Source organism: Heterocephalus glaber, unplaced genomic scaffold (assembly GCF_053883595.1).
Source record: "Heterocephalus glaber isolate CG9 unplaced genomic scaffold, H.glaber_assembly_v1.0 deba00000122, whole genome shotgun sequence".
In the NCBI taxonomy this organism is placed as follows: domain Eukaryota; kingdom Metazoa; phylum Chordata; class Mammalia; order Rodentia; family Bathyergidae; genus Heterocephalus; species Heterocephalus glaber.
In genome coordinates, this window is record NW_028258138.1 from 86,343,141 (window position 1) to 86,360,381 (window position 17,241).

The 17,241-nt window shown below is 44.5% G+C and overlaps 1 protein-coding gene across 10 annotated transcripts in view; it reads right to left on the reverse strand.

Annotated features, from left to right (window-relative positions):
• Positions 1-4,381, reverse strand: part of Sema6d (semaphorin 6D) — a 55,424-nt gene extending 51,043 nt beyond the window's left edge. For 6 of the 10 annotated variants that reach the window (XM_087181155.1, XM_021261553.2, XM_021261549.2 and 3 more), the window contains exon 1: positions 3,410-3,733. The gene's annotated coding sequence lies outside the window, so the exon portion shown is untranslated. Of the gene's footprint in view, positions 1-3,409; positions 3,735-4,240 lie in introns of those variants that run through there. The other 4 variants (XM_021261556.2, XM_021261555.2, XM_021261537.2 and 1 more) reach the window with 3 other exon arrangements.
• Positions 4,382-17,241: the final 12,860 nt, after the last annotated feature.

Here is a 17,241-nt window from a genome sequence, read left to right on the forward strand (position 1 = left end):
CTAATCAGGAAAACAGGAGCAAACAAAGCAGAACAAAGTGCTAGAAGGCGCTGGGTGCTGACGGATCCGTATTCGGTTCTGTCTGTTGTGGAAAGGAAGGAAGCACTGGGAAAGCACCAGGCAGGTCTTCCTCTGTCTTCAGCCACATGGGATCCCGGGCTGAAGGTGCCTTCATGCCTCTCCTTGCCCTGGCATGGAGAGTGTGGGGTGAATGGGGTCTGAACGGCTCCTCTAGCTCTGTGATTCTGGTGGTTTAATCTCATGAAGCCCAGAGAGCCCTTGCGAGTTCTCAGAAGGTCAAGAAGATGCCGCCCAGGTGTAGCGTGCCTGGTCAAGCCAGCAGGGCCTGTAGGCAGGTGCACATCCAGGCCTGGATGTGGGGCTGGCACAGGCTGCAGAACAATGGAAACTTCCTGTTGTGGGTGTTAACTTTAGTTACCACAGCCAGACAGTGCTGCCAGTGGTGTGGAAGGAAAAATTGCTGTAGCCAGCTGTGCTGTTCACAGTCGGATGGATTCTGTGTAGCTCCAAATCGTGATGGTGCCAGCAGCCTGTTGTAGCCAAGGACAGAATGATGGATGAGCTACACACTGTGTCCAAGTAGAGAGAATGGCAGGAGTTCACTTCAGGGTTGTTAAAATGCTAATCTGGGTGAGAGAACAAAAGACTAACAGAAGAGAAAAGTTTGAGAAGTAAGTACACCTCATGTGGGATCTGCAAGGCCCACAGATCAGATTGCCCTGGGTGCTTTGGGCTGTTTTTCAAAGAAAGTTTAGTAGTTTTCCTGTTGGGAAGAATGGAAGCAGTTTCAACACTGCTGTGGTCAGGGTCTGAGGGGGGAAAACAGCCAACAGCAGCCCTCTCAACTGAAAAGCAGTACAGTATGCTTAATACAGTTACGTGATTTTTATTCTCACCATGTGGCATGGGAATAAATGAAAGAACCCCCTCCCAATGGAAGTTGGCAGCTGTTCACGAAATCATTGGCATCCTAAGACAGCAGCTTTGGTAGATTTTCACACTAAGTCTCCGTTCACATAAGACCCAGAAATTGCCCATCTCCCCCTCTAAAGACAGATTCGATACACCAACTATACTAACAGTGTATTGTATCATCTTTAGTCCTAAAAGCGGGACGACTGGACCACTGTAAATATATGGTGAAGACGATCTTGCTTTAAACTCTCTAGTATTAAATAATGTGCTTCAAAAGAAAGATGCATGGTTCTGTTTCTTGCCAAGTGACCTGCTTTGCTACTCTATCTCTTTTTATTCCCGTCCATGCTGGACATACAGAAACATGTCTTGCCCACCGGGAGTTGAAGCACTGGCTACCACAGCTTCGACCAAAGGATGGGTACCCAATAAATACTGCCTGGGTGGCACACTCCAATTGCTTCTTGCTTCCTGGAGAAATGAATCTAGAAGGTGCAAACTTAAAGCCTATTAATTGAAATAAAAGACAGTACTTTATCTTACAATATGCTAAGGAAGGAGTTCGCCTCCTATGGTTACAGTAATAATGGCTAGGCATGCAGCCAGGCTCTTAGCTCCACATAAAATGCAGCAGAAGAGTGAAAAATGACCCTATTTCAGATGCATTTTTCACTCTTTGCATCTTAGTGAAACTCACACGCAAGAACAATGACTAAGCTAATTACCATGGTTCATTACAGTGGAGTAGCAAGGAGTGAAGAACTTCTGCACTTTCCCCACGTCCTTAAGCAGCATGAGCATCTCTGTGAATCAGAACTTTGGCTCCTGTTTCCTTTCTTGTGGCCACAGGAACCACCACACGAGCTGCGGATGCGGAAGCCCACTCACCCAAACACAGCCCAGGATGGAGCCCCATGCAGCCATTGAGCGGACCCAAGTCCTCAGGATTTCTAAGTTGCTCTCATTCTAAGGACTCACAGGCTTGTGTCACGGCCGTCTTTCAAATCCATCAAGCCAGGGAGACATGTCCAGATGGCACTTCGAGGGCACCAAGAATTTTTTTTAAAAAAGAGGGCAAAATGCCCACAAGTCTAAATCAAACTCAAGTTAACCAGCTGTCTGGCAACAGGGAAGTCACAATATTACTGGCACACTGTCCTGCATCACAGAAATGTTCCTTAAAATAGGTTTCTCTAGGTAGTATCTCTCACAGAATTGAGTTTAGGTAACAATAGTCTGTGGGATCGAGTTAGAAATGGTAGCAGGTTGCTAATCTAAGCAAATGGGCCAATGGAAGAAGCAAATTTTGGGAATCTTAGGGTCCTCTAGTAAACCGTCTTTCAGAGGCCACATTCTCAAGACCTAAACAAGAGCACAAACACTTAACTACGAAAAAGTCAGCTACGTCTGAGCTACGGTTTATTTATCTTAAGATGTTTAGGTTCGTGGCAATATAGACCCAAATCACAGAGCTTATCTGACCATTTCTATTTATCCAAGCCAGAGTAAATGTTTGTGTAATATCTACCAGCTTGACAGAATGCGCCTGCCACTCACTACGTCAAACATGACTGCACACAACTTAACTTCCTCCGTTAAGACATCTAAGACAGTGAGAGCATTTGGTTTTTAACAGCACGAAAAAACCAGCATCAAAACCTATTGTGTAAAACCGCTGAAAGGGCAGTCAAATCCTCCCTGGAGCTGTCTGAAACAAGATTTCACAATACTATACAAAAAGAACCCTTGAAAATTTTCCTCCAAAAGAATATGTCTCCCATTCCGAGGGACACACCAGTTTGGAAAATCAAACCCTTTCCTAGGACTTCAGTCTTGAAATAAACAAAAATAATTCACTTTATTATGGCAAATATTAAGCAGAGAGAAAGACAACATTACAAACACAATGCCCACCTTCTTTTCCTGCAGACTTAGATTCTCACTAGCCAGAAGTTTGGGAAAGATTCCTCCAGACGTGTCCCCCCAAGTAACCGGAAACACTATGGTTATTTTCAAGGGAAAGAGGCCGCTGTGGTGGCGGACATAAGGTCCAGTTACTGTTTACTAAGTGTACCAAGGACTCCACAATAATGATCCGCTGTCCCCTCGGTGAGACTGGCGAGGGCTGGGATACTAGCACATCTGCGTGCAGCCCTTAGTCCCCTGACCCTGTAATTCCCAGTGGGCTGCCACTGCCCCAGCTCCAAGAGGTTTAGCTTTTTACAAGTCCAGGATTTAAACAATCACGGGTCAGCCCCGGTCCTGGTCGTCACTCAGCATAAATTTCTCAAAGCCCATTTCTCCTTAGCACCTCCAGGTCCTTTAGGACCTTTCCTTTCAATCCAGGAGTTCTGGATGACATCTAGGGGAAGCTCTGAGCCTTTCCAAATTACCCAAGGCTGGCTGCTGTATCCTTTTCTGCAGACCACAGACAAACATCACCGCTGTCAAGACGGGAAATAAGTTTCCCTACCTTCCCGGAACATCAGCACGGCCCCGAGCGCCGCGGCTCCCTCCCGGCTGCAGGACGCCCCGGCCGCCTCCGGAGCGGGGGCTCAGGCGGCACCGACTGCTCCCGGTTTGTCTCCATCCACAACTGCCAGGGACCTGAGAGCGTCACACGTCTCCGCGCGCAGCTCTGGCCGCCTGGCGGAGACCCTGTCCAAGACGCTTCCGCCACGCATTTGCAGCCGGAGAACAAAGCGCGGAAAGTTGCCGAGGACAGTAGCCCGAGAGCAGGATCGGGGAGCCCGAAGGGAGGCGGGCAGCTCCGGCCGCCGCAGGGGAGGAGACGGAGGGAGGGTGGGAAGGGCTGGCGCTCCTCGGGGACGCGGACGGGGCGGCCCAGGCGCCTGGCGTCCGCCCCCGCCGCCAGGCGCCGCTCCGCCCCGAGGCGCACTGAGGGGAGGGCGCCCGCGGGGGGCTGCTGCGGGATCGCGCGCCCCAGCTCCGCTCCGCGCTAGGGGACGCCGAGCAGCCCGGGTCCCCGATCTCGTGCCCGGCCTGGCCAGAAACTTTTCCTGGCTCCAGAGGAGGGGGGAGCACACGGAGCAGGGCCCTCCCCAGCCGCCGCCTCGCCAGTGTGGACGGCTCCGCGTGCCCCGGCACGGCTGGAAGAGAGCTGCTCGGAGAGGCGATGGACTCCCCGGTGGTAGGCACTGCACACACACGACACACGCACGCATACACACCCACACGCGCGCGCGCGCGCACCTCGCACACACGCTGCCGTCAGCCCTTGGGGCTCGGGTCCGACCCCCACCGTGCACCCCAATCCTGCGCCCAGAGTGCAGGACGGGCTTACCTCACTGGCGCGAGGAGGCTGGCGAAAATAAAAGGCTTGTCACGATCAGGGGGAGAAGAAAACAGAGACGCCATGGGGAAACCGAGCTGCCCCTGTCGCCTTCGGTCTCGGTTTCCTCGGCGGAGCCTGGAACTCTCCGCCCCCGAGCCTCGCGGCGGCGGCGGCGGCGGCGGCGGCGGGACGGAGCTGGACCTGGAGCCGAGCGGAGCGCCGCACGGCAAACGGTGTAATCCGACCCATCTCCGAGTCAATCCATCCGCCCGGAGGCGGCTCCCTCTGCGCCCCGCCGACCCGGGCCGAGCCCCGCCGACCCCGGGCCCGCGCCCGCCTCCTCCCCGCCGCCCAGGACTGCGCCTTCTCACAGCTCGGCGGCCAGCTGGGCGCGCTGCTCCCGCTGCCGCCGGCCAAGCCGCTTTCGCGTCCCTCCCTCTTCGCTCACTCCTCTCGGGGCTGCCTCCCAGACACCCAGAGGACAAATCTTTGCAGCACGGGGAGCTGAGGGCGCAGTGACTCCCTGAAGTTCCGCCTGAGTTTTCCAGTCTTAAGGCTTATTTTTTAAGCACATCCTTGCAAACCCGCCCCCACTGGATCCCCCCGCTCCCCAATTTCTCTTTGTAACCACTAAGCAAAACAGCTGGGAAAGAGGCAATCAAACATTGCTTTATCTTTATAAAATACAGAAATTGCCTACTAAAAATCCCATTTCTACTTTGAATGAAAGCCATTCAGTACAGTATAATTTTGCAGGCTAATGAGCCGGTTTTACAGGCAAGTGTTGTTTTGTGTAATACGTTGTGGGAAAGAATGAAAATGTCCTTGAAGTGACATCATTTAAAATTGACTGTCATAAATGAAAGGAGGAAAAAAAGTCATATTCTCAAATAAGAGGAGTTTGCATCCAAATTTCCTTTCCAAGAATGGGCTGTGTTTATTAATTTCCAGTCGAATTATGTGTCGCTAAGGGCTCTAAATGACTGGGATGAACCAGGATGCCCCTGCTTAAAGAAAAAGAGGGGGGCTTTTCTGCCGAGCTTTTAATATTTATTTGAGTATGGTTAATCGCCGTGAGAGAGACGGAAAAGGATTTTCCTTTTCTCTCTGCTTCCTGCTCCCAGCGAACACAAAGTTACATGTTTACATTTAGGAGTTGTTTCTGGAAGTTCCTCTGGCAGTTTTGAAAAGGATCTCAAAAAAGACACCCCGAGAACTGCTGCGGACCCATCCGGGAGACCTGTTTCCTCGCTGCTTAGCATTTTATAGTCAAAAGGAAGCAGGGTAGAGGAGGGGGAGTCTTTTAAATATAAACTCTCTTCCTGCTGTTCTTCCTATTACAAGAAAAGGGAAGGGGCTGGGAAGAACCGCTTTGGCAACCCAGCTCTGTGATTTTTCTGCTGTGAAGTCTTTTGTTGGGGGGCTGGAGGGCGTTTTGTGGTTGAGCAGGGCTCTGACATGGCCTCGAGTTACTTGGCAGTCAGGGCCCTTCCTCAGCCAACTTCTGACCCAGAAAGCTGAGCCTCTATGCTGGCGACCACGCTCTCCGCATTTTCCCCACCAAGAGAGCCCGCGAAGCCCTTTGCAGGCAGAGGACGCTGTGCGTTGAATGAAGATGAAAGGAGGCGGTCACTGGGTTGAGGAGGCATCAAATCCCCACCCACCCGGAGACAGAAAGCTGGTGCCTAGTGCTGAGCACCAAAGCGGGGAGGGGAACGTTCGGTTTTCCGGATTCTTGAATTCTTTGCTCTAATTCCGTAATGGCCAACTTTACTTTAGAGTGCAGTTTGCCTTAGTTCTTAGAGCTAGGAATACAGACTGTAGGTTGCAGAAGGGTCCGCTGTTAGGTAGCTGGGTCAGACACGTTTTCAGTCTAAATATCACCCCAGAGCCCCACAGCACCCTCGGGTTTGGTCTGCCAAAGGAAGAGACCAGAGGTGGGCGATGAACTCACAGGGAAGGAATGGCGTCCTCACCTTCTGATGAAGATCAAAATACTGCCCTAAGGATCTGCCTTATCCCGGTTTCCAGAGAGAAAATGATAGGAAAATGATACTTCCTATTTTGACACAGTGGAAGGAAGTCTAGGGAAACGGCTCACTCACGTAGCTGCCAAGGTGACAGCTGATTGGCATTTGGTCCCATCAGTTCCTTTTACTCCCTTTGAACCCTGTTTAATTCTTCAGCGCCCCCATATTGCATTACAGCTTCATTTGTGCTTTTCTTAACAAAAACAAAAGAAATGTTTAAGTGTCAGAATTTCCCTCACTCCACTAACTCTGGGTGGGACTAAGTGCCTCTCTTCCGCTGTGGTCCTCTAACAAATCCGGTGATAGACAGAGTGGCACCCTACTGAACACTTCTGGATGCCAGGTTCTGTCTTCCTTACCTGGCAGCCCCCAGAGCCTAGCACAGTGCTGGACACTGAATAAACAAATGCTGGTGACAGAGTCTGCTGCTCTCCTGCTCTCTGATGTGGCACATCAGGAAGAGTTGCCTTTCCTGGTAGGAGGCTCTTCCAGAGAAGGGGTTCACCCATGCCGTGTGCCAGGGCTCAGCAGTACTGGCACGAGTGTGTCATTTGGGGCCAGTCAGTGAACGCCTGAATGGCAATATTTCGCTATTTTCATACCCAGAGAGAAATATTTACAGGCTCAACTCTATATGGTTAATGATTACACCTCAGTATTGTGTGTATAATAAGTAGTATGCTTATTTTACCATCTAGTTTTAAGTATAAAAAAGCCATCTGGAAATTATAGAAAATCTTTGCACATAATTGTCAATAAAAAATTACGACCAGAACTAACAACTCTTTACCTTAGTTATTAACCCAAATGTATGTACCAACTCCATTCTAAGCACTTGTAGGTCCTGTTATTATTATCATTATCGTAATTGTTTAAGTGACTTCGTTAATGTCACACAGGTAGCTGCTGACTACGACTTGTATCCTACCCCTTATTTAGTTGTAAGAGTAGGTAACAGCAAGGTCATAGCTATTAGGGAATTCTCTGGAGTATTATTCAGCCTGGATTCAAATCCTCCCCCTCTCCCTAGATATTTGACCTAGGATAATTTATTTAACCACCTTGGGCTTCAGTCTTCTCATCTGTAAAACAGGATGGTGATGATAATATTTCAAATGGGTTTTGTGAAGATCAAATATGATAACACATATGTAAGGTATTTAGCATCTTACCTAGAACACAGCAAGGACAAAATGGAGATTAGTCAACATTTTTATGGATGCGGGGAAGGCAGTGGAATGCTGGCATCCTACAGAACTGGATTAGAAGCTTAATCCAAAGTCTCAAGATGTGAGACTTAGGTTATGTGAGAAGCGTGCAGTACATTTTCTGTCCAGTCCATGTCCTTTCTCCCTCATCTGTATGAACAAGTTTGTTAATTCAAGTGCATGTGCCTCCATATCCAGTTAATGGGAAAAATGTTTTGCATGAATTTTAATGAATGACATAGTTTAGGATGTAGATTTTCTTGTTCCAAAATGAGAAGATAAAGGTACTGGAATTTCAAAGGTAGCTGCATCTTCGGCGATGACTTCAATTTGGAATGCACACATAGTATTCCTTGCATTCGCACATTATAGAAAGTGCTTTTGTGGCAAGGGATTGCTTTCAAAACTAATCTGCATTCTCCATGACATGATAAATCATTAATAATACAGACCCGAATATCAGCATCTGCATAGGCACAGCTGGCCTCCTTGTGTCAACACTGTGCATATGAAAGTGACTCTGTCAAGATATTTCACTTTAATGAAAAATATTTATCATGATGAATCTTAAACCTCAACATTTTACTGACATAATTTATTTCTATTATTATGTTCTATGATAGTATGCCACCATAGCTATGCTTATGTTTGGAATGATAAAAATGTGCGGTTTTAGTCATTTTGACTACTCTACCTTAGCTTGAGTAATTTTTGCTATTCACTCTGAGCAAAGGGAATGCACCATGCATTTATGGAAATACTACATCAGTTACTTATCTAATTTTGCTAGTGATTTCATAGGGACTACTCTGTGTGCATGATACTCTAGGGGAACATCAAGACATAAACTATAACAGTTGGGTCAAGTGAAATGTCTAGTTTTAGGTTTTTGAGGAATCTCCATAATGATCCCCATAGTGGTTGTACTAGTTTACATTTCCACCAACAATGTAGAAGGGTTCCTTTTTCCCGGAAGCCTCATCAGCATTTGTTGCTATTTGATTTCTTGATGATGGTCACTCTTTCTGGAGAAAGATAATATCTGTGTTGTTTTAATTTGGATTTATCTAATAGTCAGCAATATTGAATATTTTTCATATATTTGTTGGCCATTTGTACTTCTTCTAAGGAGTGTCTGTTCATTCCTATACACTAATAATGAACTCACTGAGAAAGAAATTAGGAAAACAACACCATTCACAGTAGCATCAAAGAAAATTAAATACAATGATACTTTGGTATATGAATTTAATTTGTTGAATCATTCTTAAGGGAAGATGGCCATGTTCATGTTCATATGGGGAAGATTGGCACAGTTGTGTTTATCATTGGATGCTGACTTTACAAACAGAAGCAAAATTTTGCTGAACAATTCTGTTTGTTAACTAAACTGTTCACAAACAGAAGCACTTGTGAACCAAAGTGTTACTGCACTTACAAATTAACCTAACCAAGGAAGTGCAAAACCTCTGCAATGAAAATTATATCACTCTGAAAAAAGGAGATTGAAGAGGACATCAGAAAAAGGAAAGATATCCCATGTTCCTGGATAGGCAGAGCCAATTAGTCAAACTGGCTATATTTCTAAACTGATATATAGATTTAATGCAATCCTAATCAAAATACCAACAGCATTCTTCACATAGAGAAAACAATCCTAAAATTTGTATGGAACCAGAAGAGACTCAGAATAGCAAAAGCAATCCTGGCTAACAATAGCAAAGCAAGAGGCCTCACAATCCCAGATTTGAAGTTATATTACAAAGCTACAGTGATAAAACTGTGTGGTACTGGTACAGAAACAGACATGTGGATCAATAAGAAGCAGAAACAATCCCAGACACAGTCAAGTATTTGATCTTCAACAAAGGGGCCAAAAACATATTCTTGAGGAAAGTTAGCCTCCTAATGAATGGTGCTGGGCAAACTGGTTATCCATATGTGGAAGGTTGGGTCTATATACATATATCTTGCCATGTACTAAACTAAAATAAAAATAGATCAAAGATCTGAATGTGAAAATAGAAACACTTAGCTGCTGGAAGATAAAATATGTAAAACTCTGGAAGACATGGGCTTAGACAAAGACTTTCTGAACAGAACCCCAATGGTGCAAGGGAAATCAACAAATGGGATCCTATCAAATTAGTTTCTGAACAGTAAGGAAAACAACCAAGAGAGTAAAGAGACAATCCACAGAATGGGAACATTTTTTTCCCTGACTATTCCTCGGAGAGACGCCTAACATCTATAATACATAAAGAACTCAAAAAAAGTAACCCCTCTCCCCAACAAAAGACCCAGTCAGAAGATGGGCAACTGAAAATCTTAATCCCAATGCTCTACATTCAGAAATTTCTGTGCAGGAGAGGTACAAGGGGTGGATTCATTGCCAGAAACCACCGGCGCCATCTACTGGTTAAGTAAAAAAGAGAAAATAGGATTGTGGGTAAATTCTCTTTCCAAATAAGGACATTTAAAGGATATCTTTTTCCTTTCCTGTTTGCCTTCTCAGATAAGATGTGGACAATGATGAACATTTTGTTAACACTGAATCTACTGGAGTTATTAAAAAAGTACACTGCTAATATGCAAGACAGTGAAAGGCAATGTGTATAGAGGACCCGAAGAAGTTGCTGATAAAAAAAATCAGTGGCAAACACCGTTAGCTTCAGGCTGTCATAATAGGGGTGTCCAAAACCCAGCATTTCCTATTAATTGGTGATGTAATGACAAGACCCAGCCCCACATAGGGAGATACATCTGGCTGTTGGGTGTTTACACCTGGGTGTTGGATATGGAGCAATTGGGTGAGCAATGACACAGAAGAGAGGCCACAGGCACACTCTGCCCAGCAGTCCCAGGTACAGGGGTTTCCTCTATGTCCCCACAGAAGGTGCAGGTGGAACTCACACTTGATCCAACCCTGCTTTGGTTCCACACAGGGCTCTGCCTGTACTTTCCTTATCCCCAAATCCCCCTGGCCTTCAAACCTCTCTCATCAGTTGCCAACCAGCAAGTGAAAATGGTTCAGACTTCTATATTTTTATAAGATTTTCTATGAGATTGATTTAAACATTGTGGGATTCATTTTACAGTCATCCAGAATGCGATCCTTCATGGCTTCTTCTAGGAATTGTCATGTATGTTGAAAGATTACTTTGAACTTATGTTTCTAAGCAAAGCCTAGAAAGCCTTACAGAATTTGCCATTGACTGTGTTTCAATTACAGAGGCAAAAGGAAAATCTAAGAGCTTTCTTGCAAAAACCAAAGAAGTCTGGAACGATTGATCAGAGTTTTTAAACAGCATCACACAACCATTAAATTTGAATATTTCCACACTACAGTTGTATTCAGTGGTTGACTTTTCAAATCTCATGGCATGTGGATCCATGTACACACTATGTGTGTGCGTGCGTGTGTGTGTGTGTGTGTGTGTGCGCGTTCCCTCTAGGAGTTCCTGTTTGAAGGCTTTATGAGTTCCTTTGCTGTATTAAAATCTTTGGAATTATGCTCAGAAACTACCCAATAGGCTCTGAATTTCTAGGTCATAATTACAGAATAAACAGATTCATTTTTCATCAGAAATTTTAATTAAGAATTCCAGTTATGCAATTATTTGCTAATGAATAATACCTACTCAGTACCAAGACATACTATTAAGCACATTTACGCAAAGTATGTTTTCTAAAGGCAGTTTTCAAGGGTCAATTTCTCATTTGTAAGCCATCAACCTCAGTAAGTGTCATATTAAAATAAAAGGAAAATGCTTATTTCTTATATCATTTAAGGAGGTGGAGATTGACAAGGGTATTTTATAATTGCTGGAAATAAATTAATTTAGTGATAAATCTAATAAGCCATCATTTCAACTCCTCATAAATATCCAGCTACTGAATTCTGTGATTTATTTTATTTAGATTATTTGGCTGGGCCTTCCTGTTGTCTACTCATTGGGTGGACTTTTTCTCATAAAAGGTGAAAGTAGAGGAACCTATTTGCCCCATATTTATTTAATTGTGCTTTACAAAAAACAACCCCAGTCTGGGATACTGATTCCTTAAAGATGCTCTTGATTTTACTGTAGTAAGGAACCAGTCATTTTTGCCTTTGATTTATTTGCTGGCTTTTATATTGAAGAACAAAAAATATAAATACATGAAAAGTAATCTATTTTTTGATATCAGACAAATATACAGCCTGTAGAAGAAAGATGCAGTATTTGTACAAATGGAAAACAAAGTTAACCCTTTCAAGTTGAACCACTAGAAACACAAAGGCCAGGATTTCTGTAGAGTCTGAGTTAGTGAGTTCCAAGGGAACCGAGGAGTTCTTAGATCAAATCAGGGCCCTGCAAAATCCAATCAAAGTGACAGGGATATATGCCTAGGTTAAGACTGTAACTAAAGTGAAAGGGGGCAGGACCATTCACCCACCCTGTCTTGCATACACTCATTTCACCATTTGTTATTAATGGCACCATCTGCCTTGTGTACAGCACTGTGCATAGACAAATACCTTGCATTTAGACAGCAACTTAAAATTTGAAAAGCAGTTTTATCACTGGAGCCTTTGGCAGCGAATAGATGGCATACTTAGGGAATTTGAGGAGGCTTGGATAAAGGGACTGTTTGAGCAGGTGTGGTGTGGCCTGCAGGGAGACACAGGGTCCAGTTACCCTGGGGCCTTGCTACCTCTGCCTGGGTCCTGAGGAGCCAGAGGAAAAAGCAATTAGAGAACCTGGAGACTCAGAGACTAAAGAGGACCCCTCTCAAGGGCGCTGTGACCCTTGACCAAGGCAAGCTGCAGCTTGGGGTGGACTAGGGAGGTGAATATTACAGTAACTTCTCCCCCTCTCAGAGCTCCTTGCTCCAGCCTCACTGGAAACAAGGCAAGGAGCCCGTTGACATCACCCATGGACCTCAGGAGGGTGCATGTGGTGGAACAAATGGAAACTCATTGTTCATTTTATTTTGGTCCTTATAGAACACTAGCCAGTAGAGGCTTTCCTTCCGCAAAGAAGCAAATTTCAACTGGGAGACTTGCTTACTGTCACCCAGTTACAGAGCAGAACTAGACCTTGAACCAGGTCTTCTAACTCTGGAGCTTATCACAGGCTCTCCCTTTTCCCTGCCCTTTGAACTTCCTTATTACCCTTATCTCACCATATCACTTTAATAACATATTTTATCACTCGCCCGCACTGAGCTCCTTGAGTAGAGAGGGAGCTGCTAGGTCCTTGTGTTCTCACCACATAGAATCATGGCTGGGACCGGAAGCCTGGAGTATTCTGATGGGTGGAATAAAGGTGAGAGAATGTGCAAGCTACCTGGAGAGATGAGTGTGCAAGGAGTGGACACCACACGTGGCGGCATGCTATAAACGCTAAATCCAGTTAGAGAGACGTGCAGAGCACAGGCCAAGGATAATGGTCCACCTTATGGACGACTTTATAACATGCCCAAAAGTGGGGACGTAACGAAGGTTACAGCAGAGGCAGGGGAAGGCAAAGGGCAGCAGCAGTGTTGCTAGCGTAAGCAGGAGGAGATATGCCTCAATTGCACAGGATCATCCTATGGTCTTTCTTAGCCAGCACATGCTGGGGTTTTCATGCTCTCCTTGGGTGTTTATAAGAAATAGGCACACTTTTGAAGACACAGATTAGCATAATGGTTCTGAGACACAGATATTTTTGCATCTATAAAGCATTTATTGGTTAGGTGGGTTTGGGGTAATTTTCATTTTCTAATTATTATCAGTCCATGTTTGCCGTGCCTAGTGACTACGTTCCTCATGGGGAGTTGTACACGAACATGACGCAGCTTGACTCTCTTTTCATCCTTTCCTGCCCTTTCTGGCCTCTTCCTCCATTTCTTGGTGCCCTCCCCTTTTGCAAAAGAGCATAGCTTATCAGAACACTTTTGGAAAGAAGCTGTCTCCGAAGCTGGGAGACCCTCAGGGGTGTCAGCAGTAAGGGTGCTACTGTAGGGTTGGGGTAAGGAGGACGGCAATGCAGGTGGAGCCCACAGAAAACTAGGAGCGTACATCCCGAGACACAGCGGCGTTCTCTGTCTGAAGCTTGAGTGCTGGGGAGGGGAGAGGGAGATGTCCCTGAGCTTCTCACTTTGGCCAAATTTAAGAATTGTTGAGTTTTTAGAAGAGATGGAGACACAGGAGATGGAACAGATCAGCAGAAGGGGGATAACTGAGTTTGTTTTTGAGTGAGTGAAGTTTGAAGTGTTGGCATAGTGTCCAGAAGGGGATGCCCAGCAGAAAATTGGAAATTATTAGCATAATTACAGCCAACAGACAAGGGAAACATCTATCTTCCAGAAGTAGCAAAATTGCAACGAGCCAAATACAAAGCAAAGAGAAAGAGGAGATCCAGGCTCTAGTTTAAGGGGAGCTGCTCAGGCCCCTGGGTTTCAGGGTGCTGAGTGTCCCAGGGGAAAAATCTCCCCTCTCCTATACCTGATCCTTGGCCACCACTTCCGGCTCAGAGACCAGACCAGGAGGGTTACGGAGACGTTCCCGTTCCTTGCTGAAGGCTTGCACACATAGAAGAACAGGCCTGGAAATTTATCATATTTTATCTAATATCCTTAGGAGTCAACTGTTCAGGGATATCTTTTCAGGCTGATAGTTTTACAAAAAAAATGCTACTGGGTAGTTTTAAAACTTGGTGAAACCATCCAGAATCAGTATTTTAGAAATGCTTGGAGAACTTTGGTCTTTCTTAATATGGCGGAGATGAGGAAAATCCATCCAAAATGAATTTATTTAATCATGATCACCATGTAACATTAGGGAACTGTAGGTTCTGACCATCAATATTTGTTCTTAAACCTCGGTGAACTTGGAAGCGCAGTTCAGTGGCTTCTTCTCTCAGTTATCTTGGGCAACACGAACCTCGCCATTTAACTTGATTTGAAATGTTAACATGAAATATAATAAAGTGGATCATTTCAGAGTAAGGAATCGCTTTCTGACAGCTATGTGTAAAAAAAAAAAAGGAAGGATGGATATCCTGACCATCAGGATATTATTTAATAGTCAGGTGAGCTTTGAAGCAGCCGTGCTTTTAAGAAAATTGATAATGTATTTGTTATAGGGTTACAAGGATGGTCACTTATTTTTCTTTCTTTGCTTGAGCCAGGTCTCATTGTGCTGCCCAGCCTGGCCTTGCACCCCCGGCCCTGTCGTCCAGCCTCAACCCCAGGGGAAGCCAGGACCACAGGCACGCCATGGCACCCGGCTTCTCTTTCTCTCATGTGATTAGTTTCTTCATTTATTTTCTGTAGACCGTTTCAAAAGAACTTATACAGTGTTCTTCTAATACGCAGTGGAGGGAAAGGGGTAGAAAAGTAGAGAGAAAAAGCAAAAAGAAAGGCAAATGAGAAGTCTAATTAAATTTAATGGCATAGTTCCAAGAAAAAGATAGTCTTTAGCAACATCTGCAATTTCAATTTCTGAATGTAGGTTCTTTCATTGGCAGGAACTTACATTTAAAAATTTTTTTTTGTTTTATTATTTATCACTAATGGAAGGAGAAATAAATAAAATAGATATAAGTATTAGTTAATTTCATGGAAACTTTCAAATTACACAAAATGTCATAGAATGTATGGTTAATTACATAAGCAACTTTTGTATTAAAAACATCACTTTATTGCCCTCTATAAACATTTTATGAATCCGTTTAGTTTATGGTTAAATTAAGAGAAAATGAAAGGCAGGGAGCAACTACAAAGGATTCTTTCCTCGTGCTTTAAGCTGACTTCATTAGAACTGTCATTTAGGGCTCTGTATAACCGCGCAACCCAAGAGCAAAGATGGAACACATTTGTACTTTCATTATTTAGTCAAATGTTGAAAAGTAGCGTTTGCTTTTTGATGAATATTTAATAGGGGCTCCCAGTGAGATCTGGGGTAGGCCTCCCAGAGACTGAATTGCTAGGGTTCTTTCTACCACCTTCCTTCCTGCGATATTCCTTAAACTGCGCCGAGGCAGGCAGGAAATGCAACAGCCTTTGCTGGAAAAGTCTCCCACGCATGGTCCACAACTGAGGTAGCCAAGAATCAGGGCTCTGGGCCTGCAGGGTCCCAGCCTGGAAGGAGCAGGATGCCCTGGCTGGGAGGCTACGGATGGGACCCAGCAAACCCTTTGTCCATCAAAGGCTTCTGCCTTCCAGGCCCACACTTGCTCATGGAGAGTCGGAGATGAGCCAGTGTGTCCGAAATGCGGCGCTGACTGCGGGCCTGACCTAATATCTCCTGTCCTCCCTGTGGCTGAGCAAGGTGGCCAGACGGAGCATGGGCTGTCCTAGGCCCGCTGTGGGTAACAGGTGAGTCTGCCCGAGAGAGGTGTTGGGAAGGGTTGGATAAAAACCATCAAGAAAACAAGAGCTCTAGATCCCTCTGCCGAAAACTATGAACATTTTGAAGTCAATATATTCTTTTATTCGACCATTTTATCACGGTAAGGGCAAAGTACATGGGCTTTGATTTTTTTTTTTTTCTTCCTGCTGAGCTTTAGGATATTAACACTTTTGAGTATCAGTTTCCTCTCCTGTATGGGGATAACGTTTAACTTGGTTCTTGTTAGGAGCAAAGTAAATGACGTTTGTGAAAACATCAGCTAAATTTTGTAGAGAAAAAGCTGTAAAACTTTATAGGGAGGCTCGATGTTACTAAGTCCAGCAGTCAACCTGGTGGCGATGTCAGAACCTCTCAGGATGCTTTGTTACCTACATGTGCTCCACCTGCCCGCCTCCTTGTCCCTGTGGTGAGCCTCCAGGGTCCTTCTCCACTCTCCCATTGGACACTGTGGTTTTTATGATCTTCTGCTGTGTTGTGTCCAAACTGCCTTTATGCAAGGCATGATGGGACACACTTGTGACTCCAGCACTCTGGGAGGCTGAGACGGGAGGATCACAAGCTTCAGTCCAGCCTGGACAATTTAGTGACTTAGTGAGACCCTGTCTCAAAACAAAACAGCTAGAGATGTAGCTCAGTGAAAAGGGCCTGTGTTTGATTCACAGTACTGCAGAAAACAAAACAAAACAAAACAAAACACCCTGCCATTTAGTACTGAGTGCTAGATGGCATGGACCTTATTTCTGTCCCCAGGGCTGCTCAGGATAGTGCTTAAGTACATTTTTATTGAAGGGATGCCATGAGTAATAACAATGTATTCCTTAAATCTTCAAATACTTCCTGATTACTGCTCTGAAACAAAACTAGAATATGATAATTGTTTAACAGGCTCACCATGTAAACTTCTCATACCAAAACACAACATAGTTCTTAATGGTAAAGTCTAAGAATTCCTTGCACAGGAAAAAACTCATAATATTGGCCATCAGATCTTACCATTATATACCATGATTTTGTAGGTGGTAGCTAATGTCATAAGACAAGAAAGTGAAATACAGTTATAAATACTAGAAAGAAGCAAACAAATTTTTGAAAGAAAAAAATGGGTTTAGCATTGTAGCAGTTTACAAAACAATGGAAAATTACTATCTTAACTACATGCCTAATATACAAAAACATTATTGCAACATATTACAGGAAAAATACTTCATTCAAGAGAGTAAATTAAACACAGATTATGTGAAAGTAAACTTGTAAAAAATGTGCTGATTTTATATGAAAAAAATTATAGTGTTCTTTAGAAGAATATTAAAAAATACCCAGATTTTGTTTTTAACATACAAAACTCCATGTAATGAAAATGCTCATAACCTTTTCTAAACTAATCTATAAATT